This window comes from Eutrema salsugineum, unplaced genomic scaffold (assembly GCF_000478725.1).
Source record: "Eutrema salsugineum unplaced genomic scaffold, Eutsalg1_0 scaffold_2, whole genome shotgun sequence".
Classification (NCBI taxonomy): Eukaryota; Viridiplantae; Streptophyta; class Magnoliopsida; order Brassicales; family Brassicaceae; genus Eutrema; species Eutrema salsugineum.
Window position 1 is genome coordinate 12903207 of NW_006256829.1, and position 13789 is coordinate 12916995.

At 35.8% G+C, this 13789-nt stretch overlaps 1 pseudogene; it reads right to left on the reverse strand.

Moving 5' to 3' along the window:
• Positions 1–8273: 8273 nt before the first annotated feature.
• On the reverse strand, positions 8274–9781 carry LOC18016414 (annotated as a pseudogene).
• Between the last annotated feature and the right edge of the window lie 4008 nt (positions 9782–13789).

Here is a 13789-nt window from a genome sequence, read left to right on the forward strand (position 1 = left end):
ATGTGACATGGTTTTTTTCTTCAATAATGGGCCAGCGAGTTTTTCCATGGGCCAGCAATTTTGTTCTCGGTCATAACGACCGATTCTGGTAATAGAGCACCGACGTCGAAACTCTAAACCCTAAAACATATATCCTACTATATATATATATCGGTATCGTCTACATATTTTTTTTAAATACAATAAACGTCTTCTAAGATCTAGCAACTTTTACAAAACTAGTCCACCCATTTTTCACGAATACATCTTTTGTATATCACGATCTGCTTTAAATTATATCGTTTGTTTAGCTGGTTGTTCTTCCATACTAACTTTTTAATTGTTTGTTCCAATCGAGACTCTTCATTGCTGACCGGTCAAATATCTATTTTTTTCTCTATTGTGTTCTATATTACTATGCATCATAGCTATCTTAATTTTTTAACCCCTGTTTTACTCTCTATGCGATTGGTCATCGAGCTATCATCATTGTGTTTGGTTTGTAATTTTATATATAAAATTCGTTGCTTCCATATTAGATATACATGTTCCTCTTTATTAAGTTTTTTCTATGGATATATTTGATTTATTGTTCATAAATATAGATTGACCAGAACTTGTTTATTGTTTTCCATGAACTTAGAGTTCATCCCACAAACTGTTGGTGATTGGTTCGAAATTTTGCAATCATATTTTCAAATAGACCTAACAAGTAATTGCAGATAAATCATTAGGACTTTTTTTTTTCAACAAATCATTAGAACTTCTAATTTTCTTAAATGATATTCATAAACTCTCTAATGTATTATTTTAGTATTCTTAAAAGAATCAAAACCATTGAAAAGAGTTTTTTGTGTGTGTATAATTCATGTTTTAGTTTAGATTTGTATTAATTTTTTTCTGATAACATATTGTATATAATTCATATTTTAGTTTAGGTTTGTATTAATTTATTCTGGTAACATATTTGTGAATGGATGTTATTTATTAATTGATTGTTGTTTGTTTCTCCTTGGATTTCACTGTACATTTTCTTTATATTGTTGTTTATGTTTATTTTTATTTCTAAATATAATTTTATGGTTTATTTTCGTGGTAGCTTGTGTGAACATGGATCTTTAACCAAAAAATAGTAACTAATTCGGATTAGTTTTGGTTTTATAGTTTACTAAAGATATATAACATGAACAAAACAAGGTATATTGTTTTACAATTTCCCATTGTTTTCTGCACAAAGGCAACTATGTTGTTTCTGGAAAATATTTTACAGTTTTATTTTTTACCCAACACATTATTTTATCAAAGAAACATTAATATACTCTTAAGACTAAACCTATCAGACATTAAAACAATATCTTTGTTGGTAAGTTGATGAACGGGAATGTGATGTCTCATAACTTCAAAGAGCAAAAGAAAAGAAGGTGACAATGAAATTAGATTCAGTGTGACTAAAATCTTTACGCATGTCAAATTCTTGTGTTGATATACAACAATCCTCTGGAGAACAACAGAGTGCAAACCAATTGCGGATGGGACCACCCAATTGGTGTTGAATTATATTATGGTTAATCCCTGACCCACTTCTTAGTTTTATCGTTTGTTAATAAACTTATCAATTGTTTTTTAACCCCTGATGAGGGATAAACCCAGTTGAAGGAAGGAGAGTCACCAATACAGAGGAAGAAGAAAGTTTTCTAGAGAAATATTCATGTCGTAATTTTCATCATCCTTGTAATTTGTTTCAGCTTGCTGGAACTATATTTTCAGTGTTTCAGGCTTCATCGGAGTACCGAATAAATTTATGATTCTCTGAATCCAGAATCTAAGAAACATAGAGGACTGAAATTCTTGTGAATTGAAGAATGAACATACTCACACGTTGCATTTCTCATATGTTTTATGTTTTGATGTGTAATAAGTAATTCTTGTGTTGTATAACTCCGTTGCTTTAAAAATTTAGTTTTCGAATTAAATTTATCCTAAAACATTCTATCCTTTGATTGCTTCTCTAAAATCCAAATCTTACAAGATAAAGCCTATATTGTATCTTCAAAGAAGAGTTGAAGAATAAGATGAAATCTCGAATAGGTTTCTACGTTAAAAAAACTCAAATCAGAGTGTTATGTGTTTCTGAAGTTCACTGGTTTATTTGAACACGAGCCAACAGAGATTGAACACTCAAACATTGAAATTGACAATACTAAAACAGGTTTGAACCCCTGACTGAAATGCGTGAGGAAAACACAGAAGCTAAAGAAAACAATGGGTGAAATGAGAAAAGATAGTTGGGTGGCAAAGAAATGTATGATTGATATGAAAAAGTGGAAAAAATAGATGACGAAGGCTTGAAGGTAAAGAAGAGAACAAAAGATAAAGTGAGAAGTTGAGGAGATAAGGCTAAAGTTATATTGTAGAATTTATCATTAATTTAAAGAGAAGAAGAATAAGAAGAAGAAGAAAAAGAAGGGAAAACCTAAGGAGATCTAAGTTATGAATATAGAGAGGAATGGATGGAGAGAGAGAGAGAGAGAGAGATGAAACCATTTCCCATGCAAGTAAACAAATCAAAATATGGAGACGTGAGAAAATATGAGTATATTCATCTATAATCGAGGCAATGAAGACTGAGAGGCAAAGAAAGACGAAGAGAATAAAAATAAAATTCGGGAGACATAGACAATGATGAAGAAAAGGATGAGGGATAAGACGATTGACAGTTATGTAAGAGGAAGAAGAAGAAGTCATAGAAGAAGTAAAAGTAGAAGTCAAAAACGATGAAAAAGAAGAAGGAAAAAGCAAGGAAGAAGAAACTCCGAAAGATGAATAAGAGGAAAAAGAAAAAAATGAATTCGATGGAGAAGAGGAAGAAGAAAAATTTGAAGAAAAAGAAGAAAAGTGGGATAAAGAAGAAGAATATGAGTACAACCCAGAAAAAAAAGAAAAAATCGGGGAAAGAATTGATCAAACACAATAAAAAAGAATAAGGAAAATACGAAAAAGAAAAACTAGAAATAAAGAATATGACGAATAATTGAATAAAGAAAGAAAAAACGAGGAAGAAGACAAATCAGAAGAGAAAGAAGAAGTAGAACTTGAAGACGATGAAGAAGAGAAAAAATAAATGAGGAATAAGAAAACCAAAAGATAAATAAGAGGAAGAAGAAGAAAAGGCAAAGATGATTAAAAAATTTATTTTTAATACATGATTCTTCTTATTGTTTATACGTATTGTAATTGTCTAAGCTTTTGGCTATAACGGTCGTTGGTTTTTGTTGTCTTACAGTGCATAACTGCTTTCTCTCTGCCCTTGTATATTTTGAACGTGATTATTGTGCCATCTCTACGTAGGTGTTAGAGTATTGATATTTACGATCTACCTACACCAATATTGGATGGTTGGAAGACAAGAAAGAAAAATAAAGAAAAAACGATAAAGAAGAAGAACAAAAAATAAAGAAAAAAAAAAAAGAAATCAAATAACTATATTTGTATAATTTATTTATGTAATATCTTATAAATAAATATTTATTTACGTAAAATATTCTGTAATATTTTATAAATGAAAGTTCATTTATGTAAATATCTACTTAAATAATAATATAGAAATATAATATAATAATTAATGATAACCTTTAAGTGTATCGAGGTTATTATACCTGCTGAAAAAAAATCCAAAACACCATAAAAGAACCACCATAGAAGAACCTATGGGTCAAATCATAAGAGAGACTCACGTTACATCCACCTTCAATGTAACTGTGAAACTTTGTGATTTTAAAAGCTTGTACGAGAGACACTTCTACGGGCGTAGGAGAAGGAACAAACACGGGATTCATGAGATAATCTCCCATTCCTTTCCCAACCATTGTGTGAGCTAAGACACTAAGGATTTTTCGCGTTATGCATAGCTTCTTCAGAGATTGTTCTATACGAAATAATTTTGTAATTGATTGTTTTAAGATTGTTTGATACGAGACGATTCTAACATCTCGACTCTTAGTTAACCAAAGATCCGATGTTAGCAGTTCCTAATTCCAATTTAATTAGATTAAACCATCTTTTCTTATTTCTTTTTAATAAACCTTTTTCCTAATCTCTTCTTAAAAGTCCATTAAGCCCCACTCATCTAATTAAACTTAAATATAAATAGCCTTCTTATCCTCTTAAAACCCTAATTTATCATTCTATTCATAAGAGACACAAACCTAGCCACATTTTCTCTCTTTCTCCTTCTCTCAGCCACTCCATCCTCTCTATCTCTCTCTCACCGTGGCTCTCTTCCTCCCTCTCCCTCGGCTGCCTCTCTCTTGTTCTTCTTTCTCTCTGATCATCTTCTTTTTCCCTGGCCGCCACATTCCATGATGTTTTCCCGGCGAACCGCGAAGATCCACGAGACGAGAAACCTATCAATCTGTAGCCCCGAGTATCAGCTTTCTAATAAGACCGAGTTCATCCAGATCGGAGATCTGTGCCATGAGATATCGCCATTTTGGTGTGAGATGTCCAGATCTGCAATTCTAGCTAAGGTGAGGATTAGATCTAGATCTTTCTTCTTATCCCTTTATCTTTTTCTGGTGTGTTGAATCCAGGTCTGGTGGGACAGATCTGTCTTCATGTGCATCTAGGTAGATCCATATATATATATATATATATATAACTAATAAGATCTAGGATCTCATTAGAAAAAGAATCAGCATGATTGATTGATAACCCTGTTAATTGGTTAGTGATTGGTAGAAGTCCTAAATGTCATAGTCTGTTTCTGGTAGTGATGTGTCGAATGCATGCTTATTTGCTGGGTTATGTACCGTCTGTGTGACCGTGGCAATAATCCATTCGTCCGGTGGAGTGACGACCTACGGGGCTGTCCATGTGGCATGCCGGGTTTTACTGTCTGTGTGACAGGGTCTCTGTCTGTGCGACAGGGTGTCCGTCTGTGTGACAGGATGAGATGTTGACCTGTGTCCGAGTGACAAGGTGGTTTGGCCTATTGAGAGACGGGACGGAGACATCACATGTTTGTTAGTTGCTTGTGCACTTGTAGAGTGCTTGTTTGGTTTCATTAGATCTATTCTTAATATGTTGGTGGAAATAAATGAATAAGGCGGGAGCCTGGTTTGGTTCTCACTGAGTAATTCTCCCAAATTACTCACCTCTCTCTCTCTCTCGTTTTGCAGGTTAGATGGATCAGCTAAGTCTAGGTTGTTGATTGTTACCTGGGCGTTTTCATTCCTGGCGGACTTGAGGCTCACCAAGGGATTATGGTCATAGTGACTATGGTCCTAACATGCCCGATTCTCCGGTTTTTTAAGAAGCCTGGGATAGGGATGTTACAATTTGATACCAGAGCCCAGGGAGATCTCATAGCTCTGTCCTAGAAGGTCGCTCCCGTATTTTACAAAAAAAAAAATTTTGTGAAAACATTTTTTATTAAAAAGTTTTAAAATGTTTTCAAACCTAGATTAACCAACAACTTAGACGCTGATCTTATAAATGTTCTTTCTTTATCTATTTTGTTCCCTTTTTCCTTCTTTTATTTCCTCCAGCTTAAAGAGCTAGCCAGTATGGGTTGAGCCAGATCAAGAGGGGTCTATTCAGCTTCATCTTGTCAGATTGCATCATCAAAGAAAATTATTTCAAAGCTCAGTTTGTAATTTAAAAAAAAATGTTTTCAAAAGAGTAGAACTCTATTTTTATTTGTTTAGATTATTGATTGCTTCTAGGTTTCTTAGGAATTAGTTAAATTCTAGACTAAGGTTGATTTCATTTTTCCTTTTCAAAAAAGAAAAGAAAATGTTTTACTCCTTCTTGTCACATTAATAAAATAATTTTTGGCTTTTACTCAAAATATTTTTATTTCATCATTCCTTGAACTCTTTCTCCTTCACGATTCTGTTGTTCACTCTGCGTTCTAAACTCTTAGCTTTCAATTCCTTTTTGGCGCCATGTGCCCTATGGCTTCCTATTTGTTTTTTTCTTTTCTTTCCTAGCCATTATCTTTTCTGGTGCCATAGTTAATTTCTAATTCCTTTCTGATCTTATATCTAGTTCTCTTCTGATTTTATTTTTGCCTTTCCTTCTAATCTCATTTCTAATTTCTTTCCTGCATCATTTCTGGCCTCCTTTTCTTGTCCTTTTCCTCTCAGCCTCTATCTTTTCTAGTGCCATAGTTCCTTGTGGTTCCATTTCTAATCTCCTCCTGAATTTTTATTCCTGCTTTCCCTTATGATTTTATGTCCGATTTTCCTTCTGGATCGATTTCATTTCCTGCTTCCATCCCTGATATTTTTTCTGATTCCCTCCCTGATTTCATTTATAGTTCTAATTCTGATTTCCTTCCTGCTTCCATTTCTGGTTCCATTTTTTTGATCTCATTCCTGACTCCTTTCTCTTTCTGCGACCAAGCTCCTCTTCTTTCTTGTGCTTTTGTTCCTCTTGGTCTTTAGCCTTCGAATTTCCTTTCAGGAACTTCTCTCTTAGGATTCGGGGACGAATCTTGTGTAAGGGGGGAAGATTGTAACATCCCGATTCTTGGTTAACCAAAGATTGGATGTTACCAGTTCTTAATTCCGATTTAATTAAATTAAACCATTTTTTTTTATTTCTTTTTAATAAACCTTTTTCCTAATCTCTATTTAAAAAGTTCATTAAGCCCAGTCCATCTAATTAAACCTAAGTATAAATAGTCTTCTTATCCTCTTAAAACCCTAGTTAATTATTCTAATTATAAGAGACACAAACCTAGCCACCTTTTCTCTCTTTCTCCTTCTCTCAGCCACGCCATCCTCTCTAACTCTCTCTCACCGTGGCTCTCTTCATCCCTCTCCCTCGGCTGCCTCTCTCTTGTTCTTCTTTCTCTCTGATCATCTTCTTCTTCCCTGGCCGCCACCTTCCATGATGTTTTCCCAGCGAACCGCGAAGATCCACGAGACGAGCAACCTATCAATCTGTAGCCCCGAGTGTCAGCTTTCTAAGAAGACCGAGTTCATCCAGATCGGAGATCTGTGCCATGAGATATCGCCATTTTGGTGTGAGATGTCCAGATCTGCAATTCTAACTAAGGTGAGGATTAGATCTATGTCTTTCTTCTTATCCATTTATCTTCTTCTGGTGTGTTGAGTTTAGATCTGGTGGGACAGGTCTGTCTTCATATGCATCTAGGCAGATCCATATATATATATAACTAATAAGATTTAAGATCTCATTAGAAGAAGAACCAGCGTAATTGATTGATAACTCTGTTAATTGGTTAGTGATTGGTAGAAGTCTTAAAGGTCATAGTCTGTTTCTGGTAGTGATGTGCCGAATGCAGGCTTATTTGTTGGGTTATGTGCTGTCTGTGTGACCATGGCAATAATCTATTCGTCCGGTGGAGTGACGACCCACAGGGCTGTCCATGTGGCATGCCGGGTTTTACTGTCTGTGTGACAGAGTGTCTTGTGTGACAGAGTGTCTGTCTGTGTGACAGGGTGAGATGTCAACTTGTGTCCGAGTGATAATGTGGGTCCGCCTATTGAGAGGTGGGACGGAGACAACACATGTTTGTTAGTTGCTTGTGCACTTGTAGAGTGCTTATTTGGTTTCATTAGATATATTCTTAATATGTTGGTGGAAATAAATGAATAAGGCGGGAGCCTGGTTTGGTTCTCATCGAGTAATTCTCCCAAATTACTCACTCTTCCCTCTCTCTAGTTTTGCAGGTTAAATGGATCAGCTAAGTTTATGTTGTTGATTGTTACCTGGGCGTTTTCGTTCCTGACGGATGTGAGGCTCACCAAGAAACTATAGTCATAGCAACTATGGTTCTAACATGCCCGATTCTCCGGTTTTCTAAGAAGCCTGGAATAGGATGTTACAACGATATTGTTAGATTGATTCAAATTATGCTTGATTTAATTTCCTATGCTCCTTTGTAAATAACTTATTTTTTATATTGATTCAATAATTTAATATTATAGTTAAAAAAAAAAATTTTAAGTGAGGCTTCCATGTGTTTAAATTTTAATGGCCATGCCCTTAAGACCTGTACTAATCAAAGCATAGAGAAGTAGTCACTCACCGTTCAGGTATAGATTATAAGGCCCCAAACAAATAGAGAAGGAACCCTTAAGACAGGACTACAGGAGCTTAGTATAGTTTCATCTTATTATCTAGTCCCGAAATGGTAGCTAAAGCGTAGACTTTAAAGGATATCAAAATCACCACAAAGTAAGAAGAAGCATAGAGCTCACATCAACTCAAGTAACAACTAAGAGAAAACCTTTCGTATGTCCATAGTCATTGACTATGGAGGATCAGAGAACAACCACTTGGCATGAGGTAGAGAGTTTTGGAATGGAAATGAGTTTCTTGAGGATCACAGAATCTTGTTTCTGTTCGGAACCATCCAAGCATAGAATGAGTTTCTTGAGGATTGGTGAGTTCTCAAGTAAGTAACTCACTAGCTCCATCTCCAACGATTCCCCTTTAAATGGCCTCTCTATCTCAACATACTCGAGCGATGCTAGGGAACACCGAGGTAAGGGCAAAAAATAAATTCCCACCTTCTCCTCACGGTCAGTAATAGACCCCTGCTTGTACAAGAGTGGAAGAAACATAGTTAAACTAGATGATACGTGTACCATTTGCATCTCAAGATATACGGAGTTTATGGTTTATAAGTAGACAAGCCTTACCACTACAAGAGATTTTAGATTGGGGCATCTCTCAAGAAAGATTGGCAACATTTCCCAGCTAAAGCCACCGAACTTAACATGCAAGAAAGATAGGTTTTGGAACAACGGTAATGGTTCACGTCTTGAGTGATCATAAATGACCTACAACAACAAAAAAAAAAAAAAGAGGTATCAGGATAACTTATATATAGGTTACATTTAAAGCATTCAAACAGCGAATTTAACATAGATTACCTCGAGAGTAGCTGAAGCGATGATCATATATTTAACACGAGAGATCCCGAAGAGAAAATCACAAACCATATTTCTCTTTTGGATATCATTTGAATCATATTTATCGTCAAACACGGTGTCAATATCGGCTTTTACAAGGGAACCTATATTGTTAAGTATGAATCTCGCAGCTCGGTTATCCCAGAGCCTCAGATACTGAAGCCTGGGAGCATCAATCACAACTACAGGATCATCATCGTAATCATCATCAGAGCTGTTCGAGTAATCATCATCAGAGCTGTCCGCAACAATATTGAAGCTCAAGAGATACTGAGAACGAACACGTAAAACGAGGCTTCTCTCTATATCTAATCTTTCAAGAACCGGGCAGCCTGAGTCAGCGTTTCTAAAGCCGAATGGCCGAGAAAACTAGCCATATTTAGAACGATAGCTTTGAGACAAGGTAAATAAACAAACTTGAGATCAGTCAATGCTACGTTACAGAGATGCAATGACACCAAGCTCTCGGATGTGTAAAGTGTTGGATGTATCTGCACTTTAGGGCCACACGGCCCACACCAGGAAATGTCCTTCACATGGAGATGCTGAATCGTCCGCCTAACGACGGTGTTGATCCACCGCTTAACATCAGACACACCCGCATGATTCCAATGGTACATTAACTTGAGATTTCGTATGCAAGAATCTCTGTTAAAACTAAGAAACGCATCGATAAAACTCCCGAAAGCATCGTGTTCTCGAAAATCATCATATTCCAAGTCCAAACCATGTACGTCTCGCCAGAGATTTCTCCATCTGCTGGATAACAAACTAGTCCTAACCACATCTTTTGTGGGGAGATTCAAGAGTATCTCAAATAGCAAGGAGTCTGGCAAGCTGCTCACTCTATCCATTCACTCTGCCTGGAAAATCCGAAACTAAGATTCTCAATATTGTTGAATCACATGAGGAATAACGTTCTTAAGGAAGAAGAAGAGCGTAAGAACCCTAAATTTGTTAATTTAAAACCGTTTAAAACAGTGCATATGGTTCTATCATTAAAAAAAAAACGAAAGGAAAAAAGGAAATTAAGAGTCAAAAGAAAACTAAAAGTAATTAGGGATAAACGTAGAGCGAAAAGAAAACGAACATAAAGGAAGATATTTAGAGAATAGGAAACAAGACTGAAACTTGATGTGGGTTTCCTTTTTCACAAACGTTCCCATCACGTTACATCAAAATTTACCTACTAAATCGTGAATTAGCCGTCCAGAACGAAAAAAGTAGTTCAAAATGAAGCGAGATCGAGAAACCTCGTCGTGGAATTTATCGGTGCATGACTTTATGGCGTCCGTTTAGGGTTTTTCTCGGTGGAATTGGGAAAAAATCTCCAATTATATAGAGATTTTAAAACCCATTCGGTTAAATTTTTTTTTTTTTTTTCAGTCTTAAACTCTTAGGTGATATTAATCATCATTATCAACACTGTTACTTTACGATTGTAATTTGTCAAAGGGATTAAACGACTCCGTTTTTATTGAGAGATTGTAGTCATGGAAACTAAAGCTAATAATAAAATGGGAGATTAACTAGATTAACCTTAATGTTTACAATTATTACTAGAATGACTTTGTAAAAATTGAGGTTATTCTAGTAAAAATTGTGCCTAAATTGCCCTTAAAAGCCTGTTGTCGAAATTTTTTTTACAAAAATGCCATTAACAATTAATTTCCACATCAGCAAAAACGTCACTTTATTTACAATAATGCCACCGCTTTTCTCGAATTTACATATGTCTGTCATATTCCGATTACTATAAGTCTAACAACTTCATTATAACAGATTTGATAGGGTGTGACAGACTTGTTTACGAATAGTAGATTTTTAATCGAATGTCAGACTTAAATCATTAACTTTGTTGTACATGATGATAGATTAATGGGAGGATTACTACACTAACTTTAGAAAGTATCTATATTACTGGTTCAACGCATTTTTATTTTTTTTACAAAACTAATCTAGCATACCCAAAACACCCTTTTCGCATTTGTTGAAAAAAACCTTATTACGAAAATGCCATTACTTTTTTAATGCCACGTAGGCAGATTTATGCGCTCAAAATTTAATAAGTCTACCAAGCAATGGCGGTAGACTTATGAAAATTTGGTCAACGCAGAAATTTTGTTGGTAGAGTTATTAGGGCGATGGTAGATTTATTCAAGAGTTGGTAGAGTTTTTAAATGTTGGTAGACTTTTCTTGGTAGAGTTTTGACGATGAGAGGTAGATTTATTATGTTTCGGTAGATTTGTTGTTATGAATGACAGACTTGTCAAAAGTTTTGGTAGACTTGTTAACAAAAGCGTTGAATTTCTCGCATAGTTGACTTTTTCGGTAGATTTATTGACAATGAAGTAGATTTTTTTTCTGAGTTGGTAGACTTATTTCCTTTAGCGGTAGATTTATGTGAAAAAAGTTGTCAATACGTGCGGTAGATATATCTATTTAATGGTAGAGTTATATATAGTTGGTAGAGTTTTCGCTATTGTAGTAGATTTGTTTGACTTGTGGTAGACTTATTTCACTTAAAATTCATTCCGGTGAGTGGTAGATTATATGTTACATGAGGTAGACTTACAAACTGTTGGTAGATTTATTTGTGGTGTGGTAGATATGTTTGTTTTGTGGTAGACTTATATTTTAAATAAATTCCATTCTGATTTGTGGTAGATTAATAATGACATGAAGTAGACTTACAAGATGTTGGTAGATTTGTTTGTATGTTTGGTAGAGTTTATGTAATCTGGTAGACTTATCGGCCGTATGGTAGACTTTGTGAAATAACAATGTGGTAGATTAATTAAGTTTGGTATTTACAGAGTTAACCTTGATCTGGTAGACATATGACATGCTTATGGTAGACTTGTTTATATGGTAGAGTTATTTGTCATGCTTGAGGTAGACTTAGTAGTTAATGTTTGGCAGACATTTGACTTTATGGAGTAAAATTACTTTTTTGTCCTAAAAGAATTGTTCTATCTACAAAAAAATCTACTGTTTGGTAGACTTATGGTTGCAGTGTTGTACGTCTTGCAATTTTCGTCCATATGGTAGACTTATGGTAACGGTAACCATAAACCGTTACCAACGAACCGTCGCATCGATTTAGAGAACTTCTCTTGATTCATTTCCCAACGAACAGTCGCATCGATTTCGAGAGCTTCTCTTGACTCGAGTTTTCTTGTGAGTTCTCTAAATCGAGACGATTCGAGTTCTTGTGAGTTCTCTATAAATACCACAACCGAGACGATTCATTTCCCATCCCGATTTTCCTATGGCGAATCTCGAGTCGCTTCCTTCTGATCTTTTGTACGAGATATTGTTAAAAATATCTTCAAACTCGTATGCGGATCTTTGTCTTGCAAAAGTTTCGTCGAAAACACTTAACAACATCTCTAACGAAGCGGGTTTTCTTAGGAATGTTGATTTAATCAACATTATCTTGCCGTGGAAGTGGGATGTTCATGGAAGGGTCGGTGCATTCTTCAGTCGGTGCTTGGCGGCAGGAAATCCATCCGCCTAATTGCGAAGAGGTTTATCGCTGATTTTCTTCGAACATAGCCTCCAAGCAGGGTGTGATTTCATTAAAATGGCATCAAACAATGGATTTCTCATGGGTAAGTACTGCCACACTATGTTACATCTAACCATGGATGGCACATCAGAGGTATTCAACTCTGTTAAAGCTCTCTCCCGGGAAGATGCAAAGAAAAGAGATTGACAATGGAAAAGATCTTCATGCCTGCGTTCAATTTCCAGAAGCCCGAGGAACTGGTGGAAATGGTTTTCCAGGCTTATAAAAAGTCTTTAAGTACAAGGATTTGTGGTTGTCTCAAAGTACCAGACATGCAATGGATGGGAGATGAATACCTGCTAGAGACGCATGGGGATCAACTTTGTGAATCCTGCTTCTGGAAATTGGAGTGTGCCAATTTCTGGTGGGTAGTACCGTCGTTTGCTATGGATTGGCCACGTTGATTGCATCAGTAGTTGTACTTTCATGTTTGTTGAAAGACTTCTGTTAAGTAGATTTGTTTTTATTATGAAGTAGACTTATATGAAAGTTATGTTGTGTTATTTATGTTGTGTTAAGTAGATTTATGTGTTATTCATTTCGAAAGCTATTAATTATAACAAATCTACCAACAATATAATATAAGTCTACCATTCGTTCCACTGTAATTGGGAACATGACAAGTCTTTACAACAAATCTACCAACAATATAATATAAGTCTACCATTCTACTTAATATAAATCTACTAAACATAAGGAAACGGACTTGTACTTAACATATACGCAATGGCTGCAAACACGAACAGCAACGCCAGCATCAAGTAGTGGTCACCTCTGGCGTTTTGCTCCGTCATCCAAACAAAGTCGCCTTGAAGCCGGAGTATCTCATCTTTCATTTCCGGAATGTCTCCGACCAAGTCATTGCATTCCATAGACCTCTCCAATGACTGGAAACGATTCTCCAAACGCATGAAACGAGGATCAATAGCTTGAGCCCTGCTAAGCTCTTGCAATTTCTCCTTATTCTGCTCAAGGCCAATCTTCAACCGTTCCAATTCCTCTGTAACAGCCTCATCCCACCATTTCCAGATATGGTCTGGATTCCCCTACATACATCAGGCCAATCTCATACATTAAGTATCACAACAGTTAACTAAAGATTAACAAATGGATATTTTTAAGAAAACTTATGTCAAATACTCAAGCTACATACCTTCTTCAACCAGAATGGACAAGTGTAGTACCTACGGCCAGGTGTTGCGGGCGTATCACCAGGCATTGATTTGAGGATCATATCCCGACCACAAAAACACTTCTCTGGAATCCCAAAGTCCCCAAAACCCGACCACT